This window comes from Falco biarmicus, chromosome 6 (assembly GCF_023638135.1).
Source record: "Falco biarmicus isolate bFalBia1 chromosome 6, bFalBia1.pri, whole genome shotgun sequence".
NCBI classification, from domain to species: Eukaryota; Metazoa; Chordata; class Aves; order Falconiformes; family Falconidae; genus Falco; species Falco biarmicus.
The window spans coordinates 76,531,940-76,555,574 of NC_079293.1; the positions used below are offsets into that span (position 1 = coordinate 76,531,940).

The window sequence follows — 23,635 nt, forward strand, 5'->3', positions numbered from 1 at the left end:
CCGTCCTTCCCTGCGCTGGAGGAATTTTTGTGAACCGCCGCTGCACAGGAGAAGGGAGGGGGATTGTATCACTGTGACCTAAGGCAACCCAGCTTGTAAGGTTAACCATAATTTTTTAAACTAACATGACCTCTGTTAACCCCTCCACTCCAATCTGAAAAAAAGAAAGGAAAAGAGAGAAACATGTTTACAAAACCACTAGAAGGAGAAAGTGGGGGGCAGGGAGAGAAGACAAGAGTCTTGTTCCTTCGCTCTCCCCTTCATCCCTCCATCCCTCCCTCACCTGCTCCTTCATCCCCGTGTCCCCACCAGCAACTGGTGTTTACTGGGTCCTGATGCAGCATGTCTAGGGACTTTGCTTTTTCTAATGAGTCACAGAATCATAAAATTAAGACATTCTGGGAAGCCAAAAAAATTTGGTTCCTTGTGTGCATTTGGGGCTTTGGAGGAATGTTCATGTCTGGATGTCTGAGTCACATGTTCTCACAGTAAATGTGGTACACCCCCTTTTTAATGATGCCATTGGCTTGCTTTATTTACTTTATTTCCCTCTACTCATCCCTCTCTCCTTATTCTGCAGAAGAACGCAGGCCATTTCCTCCAGCTGGGATGCCAGGTAAACCCACCTCAGGCACCCTTTGCCCTTCCCTCTTTCTATAGCTGCCTTAAATCAAGTAACCAAAGCCAATGCCAGCCCGGCCCCTGGCCAGCTGGAGGTGGCATGGGGCCATGGTATATGGTGTAGTCAGCTTTTGTGTCAACACTTGGATGCGTTCATCTTAACCAGAATGTGCCAAGCTCAAAAGAATCTGAGTCTGCCCCAGAAAATACATATGCAATATACGGCCCACACAAAGACACTGGCGCAGGGAGGGGACTCAGTTATTTCTGGGTCTCTAAACTTTCCTTATGGCTCACTCCCACCTGCGTTCATTTCTAGTCACTCAGAGACAGCTGCGGCATGGGGGAAAAGGATGTAGGTACAATATGTCGAGACTTGACCTCATCTCCCACCAATGCACGAGCTGCAGATGCTGTCCAACTGCTGCTGAATGCCACCCTCTGTGCTCCACCAACTCACGCGGGAGACACAAACCTCTGATTTTACACGGGACTGCAGTTAGGCCATTCTTGAAATGTCTTTTCTTTGAAATGGTACCTTCCCTGCTTAAACAAGCATAAACAAACACTCCTGCTTAAATATTCGTAATCATTAAGCATGGAAAATCTACCAATTAAGTAAAGTTAATGTACAAATAAGGAGCAACAGGCCAGATTCCCAAGTGGTATGAGCTGGCAGAGGTTCAAGACTTCACTGAAAAAGTAGGCCTGAACCCCCATTCATCTAATATGCGGTCCAGCCCTCCATCCTAGAATGAGCTCATGTAAAATTAATTGTTCATATACATATAGATTTTTCATCCTGCTTGGGTGCAGTGAGCATGGGAAACACTGGATCTACCACAGACAGCTCACCAGCAGATGCGCTGAGCTCAGCTTTCCTCCAGCCCACTGTTTGGGCAGTATTTATACAGCACAGTGTAAAACGGCTGCTGTAGCGGTCTGTTCTGGGTGGCTGCCCTTCCTAAACGGTCCCTATAGTCTATGACAAGACACACATCCAACTTCCAAGGATGAAGCTGAGCATCTGTTTTCAGCACCTGCATCAGATGATGCTTTCTGGAAGTAACTAACTCTGTCTACACTAAGTAACAGGAAGACTTGCATCCTCATGAAGACACCTAAATAATTTAAACATGTTCCCCTTACCTAGTAACTAGTCAGTGAGACAAGAGGGAAGTACACATCTGGGAGCCTGCTTTTCAGCTAGGTGGAAATACCTTGTGAGTTGTGCCAGGAGTAGCAACCGTCTCAAAGAAAGGACTGGGGTTTAGGCGTGATCTTAATATCCTGAACTATGAGGACCCATGGGCTTCAGGGAAAGGAGGTGGATCGTAAAGGCCTTGTAAATATCATCGCTATGCTGCTTCTGTACATGCCAAGATGGTCCCACACTGGATGGCTGAGCGATCTGAAAGCAACTGTGGCTAGACATAGAGCTGCCAGCTGGGAGAGTGTTCTGGCCTTTGTCAAGTCTTGACCTGTGTCTTGGAAATTGTCCGGGTGAGTAACAGTTGACCTAAGCCCTACTGGGATTCTTCTAATAATTTAGCAGTATAACCAGACAAGCCCTAGTGAAAAGGGCCAGGCCTTACCACAGAAGTACCATATCAGGTCACAGCTAAAAATATCTCGGTAGGTCCCACTAGACCACCTTGTAAGACAGTTCCAAGGATGGAGGTCCAGTCTGTTTATCTGTATTTGCATGTCAGCAGCTCTTTTCGTTGACCATGTGCTTATGATTTAATTGTCTGATTTCTGGAAGAAAAGAAAACAGAACATTGGAGACTCATTTCCTAAACTAAGCAAGGAGGAAAAGAAACTGCTGATGAAGAAGAGCAAACTCATCTCATGCCCAGGACCCCAGTTCCTCTAAAAAGGCATTACTGGCACATGTGTATTTGTGCAAGTCTTTCTGTTCCCACCCTTCCTCCAACCTGCTTTTTCCTATGCTAAAGCTGTTTGGAAAATACTGTAATTCTGATTGTTCACAAATATTTAGTGTCTAAGAGTTTGAATGAACCTTGGCTGCTTTTACAAATTTGCTTTGGGTTATAGAAAAATAAACAAATTAGTAACTTTTTTCTACCTCGTTCCCTGGCTGACATCTAAGATTCACTGAGAATGCTAGTTTAAGCTGGTCTTCTGCAGTGGGGAGTTGACTTCAGCATCTTCATTGATCATGAGCCACAGGGCATCTCTGAGGCATCTATGTTGACAGAGAAAAAGAGTACTTCAGGCTATCTGTCATTAAAAAAAAAAAAAAAATAAAATCCAGCGCCTTACTTCTGATGGAGTTAATGGAAAGAACACACATCAGCATCTATCTGAATATGGCTCCCCCATCTCCTCAAAGAAAAAAGTCCTGGTAATGGAGCTTCACCCAGTTCTACACAGATTTGAACTGGTCTTCAGTGTTTGTTTTCTATTCCCAGACACTATTCACGTTCTTACCCTATAGCCTGTGGGCTCCATGAAAACTCGTGAGTGAAGAAAGGAAAGTGATGTGCACCCAGCTAGGGGCTGGGAGAGCTAAGAACAGAACTCGGTGCCAGATTCCCAATTCTGGGCCACATCCTCTACCTCACTGTCTTCTGCCTTCTAACTTTCTCCTAAAATTTCTACTTAATTCACAGTCTTGTTTCTTGACGTTGTGTCTTGAGAAGGTTTTCTTGGCTAGAACAGAGAACAGTGCATATATGATTCATTTGGTCTTAAAACTACCACTGTAATGAAAAAATATTTTCTTATCCTGTCTGGCTTGGAACACCTTGAGATTACATCAGAGTCGTAAGGGAAATGAGGAAGAATCTGGGTCATCTTTCCTCATCTTCCCTTTTTCTACTTTTCTGGTGAGCTGGAGGCCTGATGATTTGGTGACATCCAATATTAACAAGAATATGCTGGGATTCTCATGCTTACTCCTCAGGCTCCTCCAAACTGATGAGCAAAGAGTACTGACATTTGTTCCAGGGCTTGATTAGGATTGGTACCGAATGTGCACGTTTTGTAATGTCTTTTATTCACTAAAAGAACACAAAATAAGATTTGGGTAACTTTAAAAATACCCCAAAACTAACTAGTCAAACTAGTTACGAGATTTTCTGAAGCTCCAGAAATTATTTTAAATTGGCCTCCTGTAATCCCTGCAAAAGCAGGCCACAGATACCAGTAACTGGGCATCTGAAATGATGGTCTACTTTTAGTCAGGTTTTTCTTTGCCCCACTTTCTTCCCTCTCTTCATCAGGAATATTGCAAAGACCTTCAAGTGCTTTAATGTCAGTGAAATATTTGGATACCAGTGTGATGGATATCATGGAAGGGACTACAGGAGTGTGAAGCATTCACTCTCTGACCCTGAAATAAATAGAAACTGATGTTATACATCAGAGGAAACCAGTCAGTAGCAGCAGCAGAAGCATACAGAATAATTTAGGGACAATTATATCCGTTACAGAGATTTGTTTTCCTCTGTGACACCAAGCATAGAGCCTTCTACTGACCCCATCAGGCTTCTTCACCCCAGTCACCCTCACCTTTTCTGATTACCATTCTTATCTCAAAGCCTGGAGCTCCATCCCGCTGTACTCCACACAACTTTTGTGTAAGTCCTGCAAGCCCTCCGTCCAGTTCCTTCATTATGTTGGCCTGCCAACGTCCTCACCATCAGATTAAGATGAATTACTGTGAGGCTGCTTCCTTCCCCTGTGTTCTGTACGATACTAGGATGGTGAGTATTTAAAGCATAGTAATTACAGTCTTTCAGCTCTTCAGCATGTCACTGAAATGGATTCCATATGGGAGGTACAACCGGTGAGAAAATCATGGTCTTCTATTGTAGCTCTGGGCTGGATTATGGTCAGTGCAGAGGCACTCTGGAAAAAGAAAAACCAAGAAGTGCCTCAGTCCTTATAAGCTTGAAGTGGATAGCTGAGCAGCCCCCAAATGAGATTTTTCAGAGACATTTGCCAATCTTGGATGGATTTTCACCAGAACTGCCAAAGCCATACCCTGACTTCAGGGCATCCCACTCCTCCCACAGACCAAGTCTACTAAAGGTTTGACAAAACAGCTGTTTAGATGGGTTTTTTTCAAGACAGCGTAACCATGTTTTTTTCCTCTGACATTAACCTAAGAATAATTTTGGCTAAAATTTTGCAAAATAGCTCTGCTTATGGACAGAAACCAGCGAATCTTTGTATACAACAGAGAGCAGGGTATTGTGTTAGAGCATGTCAATCAAAATAAACTTAATTGGTTGATATTTCCGTTTGAGTTTGGTGCAGTTCATACTTGATACTTAGTGATCGTGATTTTTAATTTTAAATGTGAAATCCATCCACAGATGCAAGAAAACTTGAAGTCAGGTGTCACATTGAGACTTGGAAGATGTCCAGTGGGAAACTGCAGAAGACTTTCTGGGTGATACTGGGTCTATCAGTCAATCCAGGTCTCTCTGTCCACCTGCATTAAGGAGAACATACTATTTTTCTCCTACTTCATATATGCCTTTTCTTTTGAAATTCTAATTTCTGAAGCAGAAACTGTCTCTGTCAGTGTGTTTCCCTGTGAATACAGAGTTTCCAATCCATCTGAGGTCCCAATATGCAGCTGTTAAAGAACTGGGAATAATAAAAATTCCCACTGAATTAAGTGGTGGCAGGAGGAAGCAGCCCCTATGAAAAACTAATAAAAATCAAGCTCTGATTCATAACTCTAATTTATGAAAAATGCAAAGGAAGGACATTGATCCCCCTGCACAGGAAAGGCAATTGGCAAAACCAAACAATTTCAGCTCACATTCAGCAGAAGCAAAGAAATAAATCTGCATACCCGCTAATGCAATTCCTCTGAATGAACTTGAGCCCAACAGTAGCATATAGGCAGAAACCTACATCCAAAAACAGAAACCTCTTGGAATCCGCAGCTCATCTGGACAGGATTAGAGAAACGCTCCCTGAACATTTAGTGAGTGACACGTCAGAAAAGAATTGAAGCAATTTGCAGCAGTCCTGGAACGTCCCAAACACAGTAGCTCTGAAAACAATGGGATAAGAAGGAATTCTTTGTCCACTGCAGCATAAAGCAACTATTTCAGGCAACAATATCAGTGACGTTAATGACTACAACACTATCTTTGGGTAGCTCTGAAGGCGCTTTCAAAAACTGTGGTTGGCCCGTGGGTACAATACTGAAATTGTACCCAAATGAAATTTTTTTCACTGATTTCACAGTTTCAGGGGAGATTAGTCAGATTTGCCTCCAACTTTTTTTTTGCTCACCCTGAAGCAGAACAATGCATAACATGTCAACAGCGAGGTTTGCTGTGGGGAAATTAGGGTTTTCTTTCAATGGGGTAGCTGGAGGGGAAAGGAGAGATAATTGTCAATACAGCTGAGGCGTTCAAGTCAAAAAGCTTCTGAAAAAGTCACTCAGATACATTGGGGCCAAGAGTTAAATACTGAGCTAGACCAAAGTAGGCAGTGCCTGTAAAGCCTCCTAGATTTTTGTCTTTTTTCCAAGGCATCATGTGAGCTCACCGCCCAGATCCTAGCTGACATGCATTGGGGGAAGTGCTTGGAGGAGCAGGGCTGCACAACCTGGTAGAGAAATGCTGTTCTGTCAGTGTTATTCTTTCAGAAATTCTTCTGTTTAAGTAGAGCATACGTGAAAAAGGGACTTTTCGTAAGATGTATGTATTATTTCAACAAGTTGCTATTCAGCAGCCATATATCAACAGGAAATGACGAACTTCAACCCCTCTGTCCTCCAGCCCATCTCCAGGAGAAAGGCAAGCATCACAATCTTGCTTTGGAAGAAAACAAAATATACAGAAGCCACATTATCAGCACTCAGGTCGTGTGGGAATGAACGGTACAAATGCTTAGAAAGGACAGATGAAAATATCTGGGATGTATTTGATCCTGAGTGGTAAAATAATGTTCCAGATCACATCAAGTGGCCAGGCTGGGGTCTTAAGCCTCCACCTCCACACTACTGGAGAGGTTACAACCACTTCATCCTGATCCCAATTATAATCTGTCCAGATTTATCTTGGTCTCCAGTATTTTTAGATTGCATGTTCTTACCAAGGAGTCTTTGAAACTGACGTTGAACAGAACAACTCCTGGCTTATGTCAAAGCAGGGAAGATCCATCCCCTGAGAGATCCTCTTGCTCTTTTAAGCTTGTTTTGCTTAGACTCTGGACAAGGAGCCAAATGCAGTGAAACCAAGAGTGTAGCATGATAAAGTGAATATCCAGAGTTTTCATAATGGGAATTAGGAACAACCAGAGGCTTTTTAAGGGGATAAAATTAATTAGTAAAAGGGGTGAGGGCTGCCACATTTCAGATACCAAAAAGAAAATTGATGTCCAAGGCAGCACCTTCTGTGAGCCTCCACCTCAAAACTGGGGCTTGTATCCAGGTACCTGCAATTGCAGTAACAACCTTCCAGATTTGGACCAACCAGGCTGCAAAATGTCATAACTGATGCCATAAGAATTTTCCTCAGACAAAACCAAGCCTTCCTTAACGAAAGAGACTCACTCAGACATACTGAGTCATTGTCTGTATTTCCCTACCTGACAATCTGCACATTGAGGTTTTTTTAACCATTTCAAGCAAATGTTACTGCTAATTAGAGGTTTTAGCTGCATTACATCCCTGTAATTTTTAAAAATAAAAATAGGCAGCTAAGTGGAGAAGGAAAGGCCTCTTAATTTTCCCAGAGAAGAAAGGACTGCATCGTGAGCTCAGTTTTTAATAGATACCTGAGACTCCATGTAGAGGATGGTAGATATGTGCCAACTGTGCAAAGACTTCAGCCAGCACTCCTGACTTAGAAGAAAACAGAACACCTGCATCTCACACCACTCGTTTGTTGCAGTATGGATTCTCTGATGTCTAATGAAGTTCACATGCATCCTCAGTGCGATTGAGTTTAAAAGTCAATCAACACGAGGCACAAACCCTTTAGAAACCAGGCTTATCTAGTGCAAGTACTTGTGGAGTGACTAGTCTTAATTCAAACAATTCAACAAATAGGATGGTTATTGTTGCTAGGATTTCAGAAATTCCCAAAAAGATCAAATATACAGCAAATAGAAAGAACATCTTCAAAACAAGCAAGATGCTTTTCAGGATTATGTATTTCAATTAATGAACTCAACTATGGGTGTAAATGCTGCATCTGGTCTTATACCTATTGACCCAAATACCCTTAAAATATCCAAATATGACTATAAAGTCAAAATAATTCCACTGAATCACCATGAGACTTTTAACATACATGTAAGTCTCTGATGAGCCAGATAAAGCAGCTACGGCAAACACAAAAGAACATTACAACCACATTACAGCTCTGAGTAATCTCTTCCTCCCTAGCATGAATAAGAGGTCACCAGATATCCACACAAAAAGTGTAATGCATCATTTCTCCCATGCAAGAAAGGCAGCCACCTCCGGGCTTAATTATGCATAACAGTATTTGACAAACAGTTGAAATATTTTGAAGTATAGTGTTTCTCTGCAAAAACTTCAAAACAGGTGTTTTTATCTTATTTTTTGTAGTCAGCCTAGAACTCAGAGTGGGAAAAATATAACCTTCAGTGGAGACTGCAGGTTGGGTATAAATGACTGGTGTAATGGATTATTTGTTAGTGTTTTGCTCAGTGCCCAAAGATCTTCCATCATTAGTGGATGATCCCTCAGATGTACACTGTATGGGGAAGCTATTCATCTTCTCAAAAAACCCCGGCTCTGGTATTGATTTTTGGGGCCAGATTTAGTTTCCCAGTTACTACTAGTACATCCTTTACTATCCCAGTCCCAATAGATCTCCACCAGGCCCTACAATGCTTAGCTCACAATATGTGCTTTTTGCCCAAAACCCAGCACTCCGGAGATGGTCTCATCTTGGGACTTTCCATGTATCCTCTGCTCTAAGATGCACCTGAGCCACTGTTTGTTTTAAGATGACTCATGTCATGTTTTTACGGTTTCTGACAAAAATATTTTGTTTCCGGCGGGGGGTGAAGTCAGCCACCTACTATTATTAAACATCACGCTGTGTTATTCCCCTTTTTGGGTGATGACCTCAGTGGAGCCCTTACCAAGTACAGCTTTACACTCTCAGATCTTACATAGATGCTACTGGTTTGTCTCCCGTTCGTAATATCCCTGGTTACCAGCTGCACTTGAAAGTCTATGCTAATATGTTGGATTTACTTGTCCTCGCTCGCTGATTCCAGCCTTGTGGTTTATGGGTTGCCTTTGTGGTTTGCTAAAGGTCAGGCCCTGGATGGCTCTAAATTTTAAGTGGAATTCAAACACCACAGATGAGTATGTGTTCAAAGAAGTTGTCTTGGGTGGTATGGATTCGGATTTGGTTACTCGCGCTCAGGATTGATGTCTCTCCTCTTCTTTGGGGCAACGACCAGACACAGGTGTCCCTGCCTCTCAGCGCACTGTCCACCTACCACCTTTTTGTTCAGATCCCAGCTGTCTCTGAAATTTCAGGCTCATGCTAGACCCCAAGTTGCATTTCGAACTGCGCATCCCCCACCCCACCACTTCCCCAAGCCGATGCCAAGATGCTGCTCCCTGCCTTTGGCTTGACTCAATAACTGTAATTCTCACTCTCTTTTTGCTGGCTTGCAGGCAGAGACTGCATCAGCCATAATTCAAAATTGCGAACAGATGACTAGATTACTTACTTGAACTGTACTCAATCATTACATCACCCTTGTACTGAAAATCACAGCACTGGCTCCCCATATGATTTTGCATCCACTTTAGGGTTTGGCTCCAGAGCTACTGGACTTACTCACTTGCTCCAGCTTACCTAAAAGAGCTGCCTGTGCCTCGTAGACATCCTCAGACTCTGAGATCAGTCGGTACCGATTTATTGATCATTCCAACGGTCTGACTAAAAACTTCTGGTGTTGAAGCCTTGGCTCCTCCAAACATATTTTGTGGAAATCCCTGTAACCTTCATCCAAGGAGGGGGAGGGAAAGGAGGGGGAAATAAATCTGTTAAACTGTCCAAACACAAAGAGAAAACATTTTCTTTAAGCTGACAACAGCTTGGCTTCAGCAAAGGGAGAGCTCAGATTTTTTTTTTTTTCTTTCTTTCTTTCACGAAACCCTTTAGGTGTAATCTTTGCATTCAGAAATTTTCCTGACTCAGGAATAGTCAGGCTGCTAGATAGGGTGCCAATAAGAGCAGCAAGCAGCCACAGGACCATAGCAGGCAAGCCAGCGTGCCCAGCCATGGAAGATAAGCCCACGGGATGTCCGGCATGGCTCCTGCCTCGCCACGGCAGCCGGCTCTGGGCTGGATGCTCAGACACTCTAGGCACCTCCAGCACAGCCAAGACTCAGCACTGGGTAGTTTTTGCAGCGATCAAAACTCTGTCAGGGGTGCTGACCTTTCCCCACAGCAGAGCCAGCACTGACTGACTTAATTTGTCCTCCTGTCTGTCAGCAGCTCTTTTGCTGCTAGTCACCCTGCGTTGGCTGCCATCCCCGCCTGCCCTTCTCACCCTCGTGACAATGTCTGGAAGCGAGGCCTGAGCTACATTGAGCAATACATTTCCTCTCCCTTGGTGCAAAGCAGCTGAGGACAAGCTCAAGGTCATGCAGACCATGAGTCAGGGCACCAGCAAGGGCTTTCCAGCACCATCGTCCATGCACCAGCCATCCCTGCTGCCATGAGGGAGCACTGCTGCCCACTCCATAGTGGGTGAAATTATCCTCTAAAATGCTGCGAGTTGGCAGCCTGGCTCTAGTTTCAAAAGAAGAAATATCCACATAATGAAAGCCAGCATTTATGATGAATTGGCCCTTTGCTAAGCAGGCTCACCACCTGGGTCAAGGTCTGTGTGTGCAGGCATGGAGAAAAAGACACTTTCTCTGCCCAAAAAGGCAGGTCAGTTCAGGGCAATGGGTCAGTGTCTCATACAGTCATCTCTTACTGTCAGAGCCACAAGAAATGAATCCTACAGCTTAAGGACCAGTTATTATTATTCAATATAATAAAATAAAATTACAGAGAACAGATTCCTTTGATGGGCAGGTCTGAAAGCATTCTCCAACGTTTTCTTTCCAGATTCCCACCCCAGAAGAGATGTCTTTCAGCTTTGTACCTGCAACCAAGACTTTTTCTTTAGAAAAGATTTTAAAAAATCCTTCTGTGCACCATCACTTTCAGAAAGGACACTGACATACTGAAGAAGAAAGTCCTCACCGTGTAGCAGCTCAGGCCAAACCCAAAGACTTCCTCTTGTAGTTGGGTGGTTCTATCCTTCTCCCTAACATATTAGATGTAAAAGGAGGAACCAAACATACCTCCTGAGATGGAAATAGCTTCAAAGGGAAAAACCCACCATGGCCACTTCTCCCACACAAATTCCCACCTACCATCTTTCCTGATCCCTGTAAGCAACATATGGCTGACAGCCACAGGACATATACCCATACATCAGAGAGTTGAGGGAGGGGGAGAAACCTCTGGCAGCAGTTCACAGGCGAGGGATGGTAGTGGCTTCCCAGCCATCATCTCACCAACCCCTGGGCACAGGGCTTGGCTTGGTCCTCGGTGGGGTCAGCAGCAGCATCCTCAGCAGCCCACCCTTTACCTTGCTTCTTCCCAGGTGGGGTTTTGGGGCTTGCCACGAGCCCTCTGTCTCTGGACCTGCAGGTTGTCCACCTCATTATTAGCTCTTCCCTCTTTTAAACACTGACACATTTATTTTTGTGTTCTGCCGTGAAGCTTTTATAATCACAGTAGGGCTACAGTGAAGCCTCAGGAATGGCTTCATAAGCTCAAGATGTCACACAATAAATGCCAAATGCTATTATCAAACAAAACTCATATACACATGCAGGATTGGCAGAGGTGCTTAACTTAGGGAGGGCCCCCAAACGCTCTCTAGCTGTGTTTAGCTACAAGGCTCCAACACTACTTCACACAACCCTGGCAAAAACTGTGATACTGTCTTGGCTCATCCAGGGAAGGGCAGGTTTCGAGTTAACTGCTTAGGGCTTGCTGTGAGCATTCATGTGATCCCCAGCCCATCCAGATGCAGCTCTGTTCACTCCTAATCTACAGATGGCCAGAGCAATCCACTCCCTGTCATGTGTAATGAAGGGCAGGAAGGAGAGAGGATTTCTGACTTGTTTAAATATTATCCAAAACAAAAAAAAACCAAACAAAAAAAAAGCTCAAAAGCCAGGGATGTATTTAAATAAATTAAAGATGCCAGCAAAATCCCATATTTGTTACAGTTCATTCCATTTCATCCTCAGAGCCATCCCTCTGCAAAACATGGCAGCTCCAGTAGTTTGGTGTCCAGATGTTCCCTGTCAAATTCTCTGCACTGCATCATGCTTTTTTCCCTGATGTGACTCCTTAAAAACAGTGAACTTGGATTCCAGGACAACCTGAGTACACTTTTCCATAACGAGGGGCGAATGAAAAAACAGGGTTGTTGACTTGGCTAGTGAAACACGGGCTTTTTTGTTCTTCTCTTCATCACGCTCTCTCCCTCTCTTTTAATTCTCCAGCTGGCTAGCAATCCAGCATCATCAACATCTTTTTGCATTTTATTCCTTAAGCTATTCATATTATACACATTCCTGTTTTTAAAATACAGATTTTAGGAGTGATTTGATGTGGCTTGGAATAGTGACATGCTTACACATTTATAAAAAATTCATTAACTTTGGGGGAGGAAAAGAAAAGATTGCTTCTTTTATTTTCTTTCCTTCCCTTCCCTTTTCTTCATTTCCAGCATAAGAAATTATTTGCCGGTCATTTAGGAACCACAATGTCAAAATGTGGTTGCCCCATAGGGAGGAAAAAAGACAGTTCATCCTTGCAGTTTTCAAGTCAGTTGTTAAGAAGTAGCTTTGGCAAAGGCCAAAGCCAAATTGATCTTTGAGCTGCAATGTTTAAAAGCTATGTTAGCAGTTCTGCTCATTGTTTGTGAGAACACCTCTTCCCACAGTCCTTAAATCTGCCAAATCATAACCCAAAGATGATGCTGTACAGTGCCTTTGTTCCAACCTTGCGAAATCCCAGTCTCCGAGTTACAACTGCCAATTCCTCCTGTCTCTAGGCTCAGTCATTCTCTGACCTCCTGTGAGCTCAGCAAAAAAAAAGCCAATTTGGATCCCTTCTCAGGAACACTGGAATATCTAATTCATCAAAGCTCTAAGGTGGTAACTTGGTGTCCAGTCCACAGAGGGATTTAAACGGCTGAACTCTCACTGAACTCAGCTGGAGATCAGGCACCTAAAGGGGAAATTTGTGATGTAGAAGAGAATTGCAGCATCCTATGCTCTATAGGTAAAAGTTCTGCACAACTTCCTTTCAAAACGTCATACTGCATCCCTTTATCACCTCTCTCTTCATGCTAAATATTGGCTTATATGCAAATATGACAAGGCAGCATTTATGCCCTTTTTTTTTAGGTTCAGGGACACTTTACGAATCAGCCACTATTTAACTTGGGAGAAAAAAAAATCAGTTCTGCTTAGAAGCCAAAAATATTAGTTCTGTTCAAATTCTAATGTACTTAGATCTCTAGCAAAGATATCCCTCAAATCTGGGCCCATTTTCAGTAGCAGCGGTGAAAATCCCATTCCAAGTTGCTGGTTTCTCTGTAAAAGCTTTTAGCAGCTTATCTTATTACCACTATATTAAGCTCTATTCTCTCACCACTATATACGAAGTAAGTATAAATTACTCCTTTCCTGCAGCAGAGGAAATTTCTCTGATCTTGGAAGCAATGAGTGATGGAATCTTCTGCTGGTTTCTTGATATGATTTTTTTCTTTTTTTCCCCAAGCTAATTCCATCTTTAGATGAAAAGTGTTAAATTCCAGATTTTGTCCTCTAGAAATATTTGAATCTGACAAATATTTTTAATTCAGAGTGTTTTATTCATTATGACATAATGGAAAATCCCATGAGAGATTCGTATTTCTATCCAGTTATATTGAAAGGACAACCCATAAGACCAAAAAGAAATTTTGTCTCACTTCTCCTGATATTTAATCTCTTTTATTGGATCCCCTCTGTTCTCAAATTGTCATGACACTGGATTTAAAGAGCAGTGAAGTAGAAATTCAACCTCACTTCATTCTGATACCATCCTGCCTACAAGTCAGATGTACAAGCTTATGAGGAAGGGAGTTAAATCTGACTGCTTTGTCTCTGTGACATGAATTTCATACCAACATCAACTCAGGAGGCCAGGCAGACCATCATATTAATAAAACACTTAAGCACATGCTCTAATTGAGACCTCAGGATCTCTAGACCACCCTGGTCTTCAACAAGACTTTAACATGTTTCAGTTCTTTAGAAAATAATATAGCATTGATAAAATGTTCCTTTTTCTCCTGTCTATGCAGCAATCAAAATCAAAGACTGAAATATTACGTTGTCCTGCAAGAGCTGAAACTTTCCAGATATAGGCCTGAATCAATGATTTATGTAAAGATCTGATCTACAAGTTTGTCTTTAAAATGACAGGCACATTGCATGAAATACAACTTGCATTCCAGCTGCAAAGAAGAATACAAAACCAGTCCTAAAGTCTTATTTTCATTTGCACACAAGACAGGGTTTTCAGCAACCAGTTAGCACTAAAGTATAACATTTCATATCCAGTATGTGAAATGATTTCAAGCTAACCTGAAGTACCAGAATCTGTCATTCACTCACTTTGAGCCCCTCAATCTAGTGGGGAGAGTCCACTGACTTGCTTCCAGCTGGGATCTGTGGCTGTCTCACGCCTGTCTTAGTTCACAAGATGACACTCTAACACCATAAGATTTTAATCTTTGCACTACCAAAAATGTGGGGCTGTCGATCTTTGTTTCAGCCTAAAACTGCCTTTGAGATTTTTATTTTTCAGTCCACCCAAAGATGACTTTGAAGATCACATGAAAGGGAAACAGAAAGGACCAACTTTGATCAGGATAATACAATGAAGCTATTCAGGACTGTGGACAGGGTGAATGACTCACATGCCCTGTAGTAGTGGTAACTAATAAAACCAATTAATAATAATAATAAAGTCAAAGAGTCAGAGAGCCAGTCAGTGGTTCAGTGACCTCACATAGAAGCAATCATCTACTGGGTTGATATTTTGGGCTGACTGGAGTATAAAGGCTAAAAGAAGATTATCACCAGATTCTTATAATTGTTTTATGAACCCCCTGATGAATGCAAACAGGGACTAAATAAGAGTCTTTCTTACATAAGTTGACAATTAAAGCCTTGGCAGGCCATACAGTAGTCTCTAGTCTTTCAGCAATGAAGTTTAATGCTCAAAGCAGGTCTTTTTTTTTTTTTTTTTTTTTTCTTCACTATTTTGTCATGCTTTCTCCAGCTGGTAAACATGAGTCAGGAATAAAGTCTGGGGGAGGGGAGAACAGGCTGCTAAGAAACCAGTTGACTCTACAACAGGACCTCTCCGCGCACATAAATGTCAAGGGAAGCTCAGTTCATGTTAGTTGTTACCTCTGACTTTGCAGTGCAGCTGGTGCTGGAATGGGATGCAGTGACCATCAGGTCAGCTCTCACAGCAATGAAGTAACACCCACAACAGTAACTTTTTCCATCTGATAATCTCAGAAGTTTTCAGCTACTGGAGCCTGGACTGTACTGTGGACCACCCCACACCAAACCCACCATGAACTCCTGACTTGCTTTTTCTTCCTGTAACTTCTTCCAACACCACAGGAGAAATGAGCACTCAGGTAGCACCTGAAATAGGAGACAGTGATGTCTTTGTGATATAGTCATACCACTTTAATGTCACCTGTCTGCCAGACAACTTAACACATCTTCCTGGGTTCCCGAGGAACAGTCAGGCCCTTCTGAAGGTTTCAGAGAAGGAGTTTGGCTTAGGGATGGTACCTCGGCCCCTGGAGGAGTGTTTTATCTTCATTAACTGTAGAAGCAGTATGGAAAGACTCGTTGACTGACTTGGGAGACTAAAGTGGGATAGGGTAAGCACCCTGCTTGATTAAGTGTGCTGAGATCCCTTTTCAACGTTATCTGCAGGAAGGAAGGAGTGCTCAGAGGCAGGAGTGGGAGAAGGAAATGAAAAAATGTCTGAACAGGACAGCTGATGGAGGAGGGCTGTGGAAAGCTATGACAAGTAAAGAGATGGGAGACGTATAGATAACCAGAGCTATGAGAGAGCAGATGGTGAGGTTGTTTGTTTTCTTGAAGCAGGGGGAAAGTTCAGGAAGATATCAGACTTTTGGTTTTAGCTGCTTTGGACTCCTGAATGGTGGATGATACATTCTAGAGGAAATTTCAAGTAAGAGCAGAACCATTGAGACAGCTTGCGCTTGCTTGTCTCTCCTAGATGAAGAGGAGATCTGAGCTCTGCATCTTCTCCTGATCTGGTAAAGCTCATGTTTGTACCACTGTGTTAGCATCAGCACCAATGTAGAGAATGGCCAAGAGGACACCTCGCTATTGTGTTGGCATCTCAAGACAAAGTCCACTGGTGGACAGGAAGCATGAGAGACCAGGAACAACTACAGTCTCCTGGGATAAAAAGAGGGAGAAAATCCCAGCCACACTGGCAGGTGAGGACTGCAGCAGGGCAGGTTTGACCTTTTGAGAGGGAGAGAAGACAGTCTAGGAGAGGACCGGGTCCTGCTCCTCACGCAGGTGGCAGATTTATAAAAACATGCGGTCAAGGAAGAGGAGAGTTTTAAATTCTTGTCACTCAGACAGCTCTGCCTCCAAAGGGACAGGTGGTTTTTGTGTCTGCTAATTGGGTGGAGTTGCTCTGCTTTTATTAGGTTGAAAATGAGGTGGATTAAGAGGCTTTTACTCCAGCGTGCCTGTGGCGCTCTTTGTCCTGCTCAGCAGGGGATGCGACTGGCTTGCAGGGAATTGGCAGGGAATGAGCATCTTTCTTGCCATTAGTTTTGTAAGCAGAACTGCAACTGATACAAACTCCCCAAGGGTGAGGCAACCTGGGGCAGAGTTAGAAGAGGAAGGCGAACACAGAGACCTGCGAGGGAACTTTCCTGTTGCTCATTAATTACAGGAGTTGAAGGTCCCAAGTTTTTCCTCTTTCACTGAATGCTGCATTACCAAAGCAGACTGAAAAACCATTGCAGGGACTTAGCCTGAAGCAAGTGTTGGGGCAGGAGTGAGGGAAAGTGGCACGGTACAAAACTAACAAGCTTATGCACCCACCATTTCATCATGTAACATTCAAGCATTAACCATGTACTAAAAATGCTGGTCACTTACAGCCTTTCCCCAGCTATGATCACTCCAAGAAGCATTCAGTTTGGCTGAGCCGAACAAAAACCTTCATTCATTACAACCCGGTAGGATGCAAACAACTTCACAACTTGATAATCCCTTTCAGCCCTTATTAAATCAGCAACGCACTGCAGGTGGGAAGTCAGCCTGGAAAGGAGAGACGGCCCTTTACGTACTTTGCAATAAAGCATGATTTTAGTCACCAAAAAAGATTTCCAGGGCTTTCCCTGCCTGCTTCTCCTCCCAGGAGGCAGATTCCCAGTGTCCCGCAGCAGATTACAAGAGCATCATGTTTGCATTATGTGGTGGTGATGATGTGTTTGTTCTTGGCACTGAGGGGCTCTGACTCTGCACAGCTCTAGCAATGACAGTGGAAATCTTTCAAGTCTTGAGCTGGATTTGCAGCTTCCCCCACCCCACTGCAATTCAGGCTCACAGTGCAGAATACAAGACTCTTTTGTAGGGAAAAAAAAAAAAAAAAAGGAAAGAAAAGAAAAAAAAAAAGAAAGAAACCCGCTGAGATTTGTTTTCCATCAAAAAAGAATGGATTTACAGCCCTCAGGACATGGCCCTGCTTTTCAAACACAGGCCCCAAGCAGTGGTCGGATGCTCGTATCTGAAGTTAGGAATGTATAGGCTGACTTTATGTCCACATTTGTGGATTTGATGTTCCATTAATGAGCCTAACATATAGGAAGATAGGAAGCGAACAGCCCGTGGCTGGTTTTATTGACAGTGCAACTTTTCTCCAGTGTGGTGCAGCCCCTGGAGCCACCTACACAACATTGCCAGCCCTGTCAGATGTGGCCATATGTTCTACTGTTTAATCAAAATATGGCAATTATTTTGAATTGACGATATCATCATTTTAACATAAGCTTACTTTTTGATTTTCCCCACAAAGGTTTTATGTTGATTCTACTTATCACCTTCTAGTCTCTTCTTCCTTCCCAATTAAAAACTTGAAGAAAAATAAGCATAGTATTTTAAAAACTGAAGTTTTAAAGGGAAATATTTCATTTAAAAAGAGCTCAAAAGAGGTTGTTGGTTTTTTTTTTGATCTAAAGCCAGCATTTTTAGTGAGAATGTTTCCAGGGTTGATTTTCACTTTTTTTTTCCTAAAATAAACAAAATTTCAGATCAAATTAAAAATTTCCATTCTGCTTCAAAAGCCAACCCTTTTCTATTGGAAAAATACTTGGATGCATTAAAAGAAAAAGCCTTTTGAAAAACACCTGCCTTCTATTTAGATGAAAACTACCCAGCTGAAAATCTCAAACCCCCAAAGCGTAAGATACTAAACCTATATGCAGTTTGCATTCACACTGGCAAGCAGCAGTATCTTTTTCTTCCAAAATGCCTTCAGCTTTCTGTCTGTTTGCGTACTTTCCTGCATATGGATTTAAGTTTCAGGGTTCCTAATTTATATATATATACATACATACGTACATGTGTCTATGTATATATAAAAGCCACTGTGGCTGCATATCCTCAGACTGTACGTAACTGTCTCCTCTCTTGTTCCTGGCCTTGATGCTTAGGTCTTATTTGTATGGGGACATTGAGAAAAGTAGCTGGAACGAATTTGCCATAAAGTGTCTTGGGGCCTACAAACAACTACGTATGTTTAAACTTGACTTATTTGTCATCCTAGGTCCAAAGAGGTAGCTCTGTCTGGAACAGAAGCAACTCTGTTCCTGAGTTGAAAAGGCACATTTGCACACCTTGTCGTTAATGTACCCTGTTTAGTAAAGTTTATGTTTCGTGAGGTAAATCAGGAAACAATGACATTTCAAAGTCTACAGAGATTCGAAGAAGTGCTCACATGCTCCAAAGCTCTATTTCTCCCTCCCCGCAGCTTTATCAACTGAAATTGGCCAACAGAAGATATTACTCTTTCCTGAAAACTTTGCAGTCACTGAGATTTTAAGGGCATTATGAAAGGATTTGGCTTTAAAGCAATCACTTTAGCTTTCTATTACCATTGTATCCTGCTTTCTCCCAACCTTCAGATGTCATAAAAGAGAAGATAAAGCAAAGCCACCACTCTCTTTTCACAGTGACAGTGCGAGGTAAAACAACTCTTACGGGACTCCCACATGAGTGACCTTTTCTCTCCTTTTTCACACCAACAGAGACAGGACACAGGTGTCTGTATTCCCAGTTAGCCTTTGGCCTTTCAAACAGAGCATTTTTTAAATCATCCTTTCATTTGTGACCACAATTCAGATGTAGACAAGGTCAGTGAGGAGAGGGGGAAGAAAGCAAGTTGGAGGCTCATGTAGGTGTTGGCAAGAGTAGCTCACCCTATATGTGATGAGAGAGGGAAAACTAAGATAGATTATATCAAGAATACGGGATGGGAAATGAAAATTGTGTAAGAATAGCTAAAAGCCTACCAGCAATTAGAATAATCATGGGCAACTGTAGTTGCAGACTGAATGTCTTGCTGTAGCGTGAAGACCTCTCAGTGGATTTCTGCCTCTGAGAACTAAGGGCCATGCTATTGCAGCCACCACCACGGCCCTGCTCAGGGACAGCTGCAACACCACCTGAAATGAGGCGCAGCTTCATGGAAGCTGTAGTACCTGCTGATAGGTTCTTACTTTCTTGGATCAGACCTTCCACATTTGTTCTTCAGCCTAGAGGAAATAACTGTGGGGGACTGTTGTGCCATTCACTTGTAGTTTCTCTCTATCTCTATCTCTGACCTTCAAGATAAGCAAAAGGGAAGAACTTGCCACTACTGCAACATTGCCCACTGTTGGTGCTGAGTCGTAGAGAAATTATTCTGCTCAGGGTTGTTAGGCAGGAGCCTTTTCTTGTGCTTTGCTCTCACACAAAAGCAGCGTGCATAAAATGAAGACTTATTGTCCCTGTCTGGTCTGAGCTGCAATGGTCAAGCTGTTTCTCAAGCCCCTTGGATGGTTGTCAAGCTGTGACCAACGGTCTTGGGCTGGCATGGGAGCTGCTGCATAATCCAGATAACTGGCTGGGGAAAAGGCAAACAGCATGGGTGTTCCTCCAGTACGCAACGGTGGGATCAAATTCATCAGTGAGTCCTTTTTCAAGCCACAAATTACTCTCAGATGTCCAACATCATAGAATCATAGAATAGTTTGAGTTGGAAGGGACCTTTAAAGGTCATCTAGTCCACCCCCCACTACAACGAACAGGGGCATCTTCAACGAAATCAGGTTGCTCAGAGCCCCATCCAACCTGTCCTTGAATGTTTCCAGGTCCTATGGTATTGGTTCTTCATTGTGACATTTTAGCACTTACACCACTCGGAGCATCATGGTGTGAGATGATCCCCCAACAAGCATTAGTTTTACTCCAGCTGCTGCAGGGGAAGATTCCATGAGTAGTTCAGACCAGATGGCCATGTTTCACTTGGTTATAACTGGGTGAAGCAAGAGTCACTTCCAGGAATGGTGGTAATTTGCCTGGCATAGAAACAGAGCTATGCTGACTTCTTGAAGATGCTGCTCATGGGGTTTTTAGGCTGCCTAGGAGCTGATTATAAAATTAATGAATTTTCTTTTGGTTATCAGGTGAGGGTTTTTGTGATTTTTTTTTTGTATTGTCTCCTTCTTGGCATCTCCTCTGTTCTCAGCCAGTATCGGGTTCGTGCATCTGTTGCTTCAGAAAGCTGTCTGGATGGATGCTGAAACAAAGCTTTAGTCCTTTCTGTTTGTTCTCAGTTGGAAGAGAAGCTACATTAATATTGACAAGGTTTTGTAAAAAACACACTCTTAGAGATTTGGGGTAGGGTTTTTCTCAGGTGTTTCATGCCTTTACTGCCATTCTGAGGCTTCCCCAGGGAGCTTAGGACATTTTGCCCAGGGAGGTTTGAACTTCTTTTGCTGATGCTGGAAGCCTCTCAGATGCTACTGCCCCTAGGCTCTTTGCTTAAAGCCCTGAGCCAAGTTACTAGTAAAATGAAAGGCGTGGCCTGTACTTCTGTTGAATTTTAGATGAAGATGGGCTGATTTTGTATGTATATAAAAATTTTGCTCTGCTCCCCTGAAATAAATATTTAATTTTATCGCATTGGAGGGGTACATCTATAAGTACATGCTGCAGAAAAGAAAAACAATGAAATTCAGCCCTTCCTCTAATAACCTGGAGGAGGATTTCTCCTATGCATAACCAGCTGAGCAAGTCTGTCTACAAAAATTATGGTAGGGTTATGTTCAGTGTTTGCAGCACTGCTGCATGGATTCTGAGCTGGGCAGAGCAGCAGAGACCCATCTCAAAATGTGTTGAGCAAGGCAAATACACATTAGATGAGGACCTGCCCTGCTTTACTCTCTTCCCCCATACAGATTTCATTGGTATGACCAAAAATACACTAATTGGAAAAGGCATTTGCAGTGGGAAGCAGAATGGAAAAATTCAAATTGGGGCCAACCAAAGGAAGAAAAAAAACACCTGCCAATAAAATTGACACACAATGGGAATAATTGCAACTTTGGGGAGAAAAATACATTCTCACTCTGTTCTCCACAGCATGGTATCTTCTCTTAGAGCAGAACAAGTGAATTTATTGAGGTCATTCATCCCCTGGTTATTTGGCTACTGTAATATATTTCACAAGTGAGAGGGAAACAGCCTGAAGAGACAGCATGTGAGAATCCAGAGCACTGGGGGGAGGTTTATCCAAATTTATAGCCGCCAGTAAGGATGTGGCTTTATAATTCACAGTCATGCTCTCTCACTTTACCATCAAGAAATCTGTCCTGCTAATGACCTGTGCTAAACATCCCAGTGCAAATTCAAATCTTGGTGATGCTGGTGTAAAATCCTCTGAGGCTGATGGACTCAGTCTGGATTAAAACCATGACCTTCTCTATACTCAAAAGCTATTCTGGGTGTGCTTGAGCTTTCACAGGCTGTAATGCTTTCTTAGAAATACTTAGAACATGAATGGGTATGGAGTGACCTAATTTGGACACGGACTACCTCACGTTTGGATGAGTCGCTCCATGTGGAGAAGAGGCATGGTAGCAATTTGGATGATCTGTCCTGATTATGACTCTTCCCCCAGGGCTGCCCCACACTGCACTGCCCACATCAAAGTCTGTCTCTTTCAGCTGTCTTTGCCTTCTGCTTCTCTTTAGGTCCTGAGATGGCATTTCTCCACTTAAAACCTGGTATAAATTAATCTCGCTTTCCTATTTCTAGATCTCAATGCAAAATGGCCTGACATTCAACTTCAATGTGTGACAGAGGACCTTCTGCTGAAACTCTGCTTTCTCTTAATTCCTGGGAGAAGAACCTGTCTAACTGCCACACCAGACATTAAGATGGCAAGATATTCTTGAGATTGAGAGGTACAATCACATCTAAGACCCAGGCCAAGGCTAACAAATGAAATGAGCTGGGATATCTATAAAAATGTCAGAGACAATAAGAAAACTGATGGCAGAGATAGTAATTTTTGCAGTATTTAATGTAGGTTGCAAGAGTTCCATAGTGTCAAAATACAAAATTTTCTTTGCCCCAGGCTGACAATATTAAAGTTGGAGTCAAAATTAGAAAAAAATAAAAAGAAGATGGAAGAAAGCCCTACAGAGCATGCAGTCTTTGGGATTTAGAAGACACTTAGAGTAGAAAATGAAAATGGAAGCCAATCAAGTGAAAATAAGTTGGATTTTGCAATAAACCACTCAGAAGTTTTCCTGTTAAAATTATTACCAAAAAAATATCACATTAACAACACCTTCCCATTAAACCCACCTTTTTTTCAGTTGAAAAGGTCTACCTCTGGTATCAATTACACAAGAAGCCAGACAAAATTAGCTGGTGGTGTTTTTTGGTCTTAAAATATCTATTTATTAAAGCTTTGATTTCCAGCCTGCACATCCCTTATGTGGCGACCTCTGATAAGATTATAACTATTTTAAATTATTATGGTAATGAGGGCAGCAAGAAAGGGTTTTCCCATCTCTCCCACTATATTTCAAGTGCTGCCAGCATCAGCTCTCTCTCATATCTGCCTCCAGCTTTGCTGTCTGCTGTGTTTCTTTGGTAGGGGAAGAGAGTTTAAAGCAGCAAGTCATAAATCGCCAGACACCCTCATCTTAACAGGATGATCCCCTGTTAGAAGAGGATTTCCCCTCGCCTTGTGAGTGGGAGTAATTGTTCTACGACTCCTGGATTCTCTTTGAAGCACATGGGAGAGGAGCATCCCCTTTTGAAGCCCAGCTGTGCTACAGGACCAGCGGCAGTGGAGGAAGATGGTCAGTGGAGATGCCAGCCTGTGCTGGGGAAGCTGCGTGGGATAGCCCTGGCTGTCTGGCCTGTTGGTCTGGTCTCTTTGGCCATCACCACTCCAAAAGAAAAAAGCAAAAAGATGGCCTGCAGTCCTTCGGGCAAGGAGATTTAATGGGAGAAAGAAAATGTGAACGCAAGGTAAACATCTAGTCATGAAACAAATGCCTTAGTTTCCCCAAAATTTCTAGGGCAACAGCATGGCGTAATGAGCCTCCCATTGAACCAAAAACCACATGGCTTCATCCTGTTCCTTTCTCTTCTCTGTGGGAGCTGCATAACTATTATGTTTTTCTGTATTTCTGCCCTGTATTGCTATCCTGAGCCCGTCTGCTCAGACCCCTCCTCAGACCAGCTCTTGCCTCTCTTTAGAAATGTGTGATGCAACCGCCAGCTCCATCAGGGCCTCTAGGTGCTGTCACACTA

The 23,635-nt window shown here is 42.8% G+C and overlaps 1 long non-coding RNA gene across 1 annotated transcript in view; it reads right to left on the minus strand.

Moving 5' to 3' along the window:
• Positions 1–339: 339 nt before the first annotated feature.
• Positions 340–23,635, minus strand: part of LOC130151658 (uncharacterized) — a 63,003-nt gene continuing 39,707 nt past the window's right edge. The window contains exons 7-9 of the long non-coding RNA XR_008822661.1: positions 9,468–9,614; positions 5,456–5,659; positions 340–4,497 (exon numbers count right to left, since the gene is read on the minus strand). This is a non-coding gene — a long non-coding RNA (uncharacterized LOC130151658). The remainder of the gene's footprint in view (positions 4,498–5,455; positions 5,660–9,467; positions 9,615–23,635) is intronic.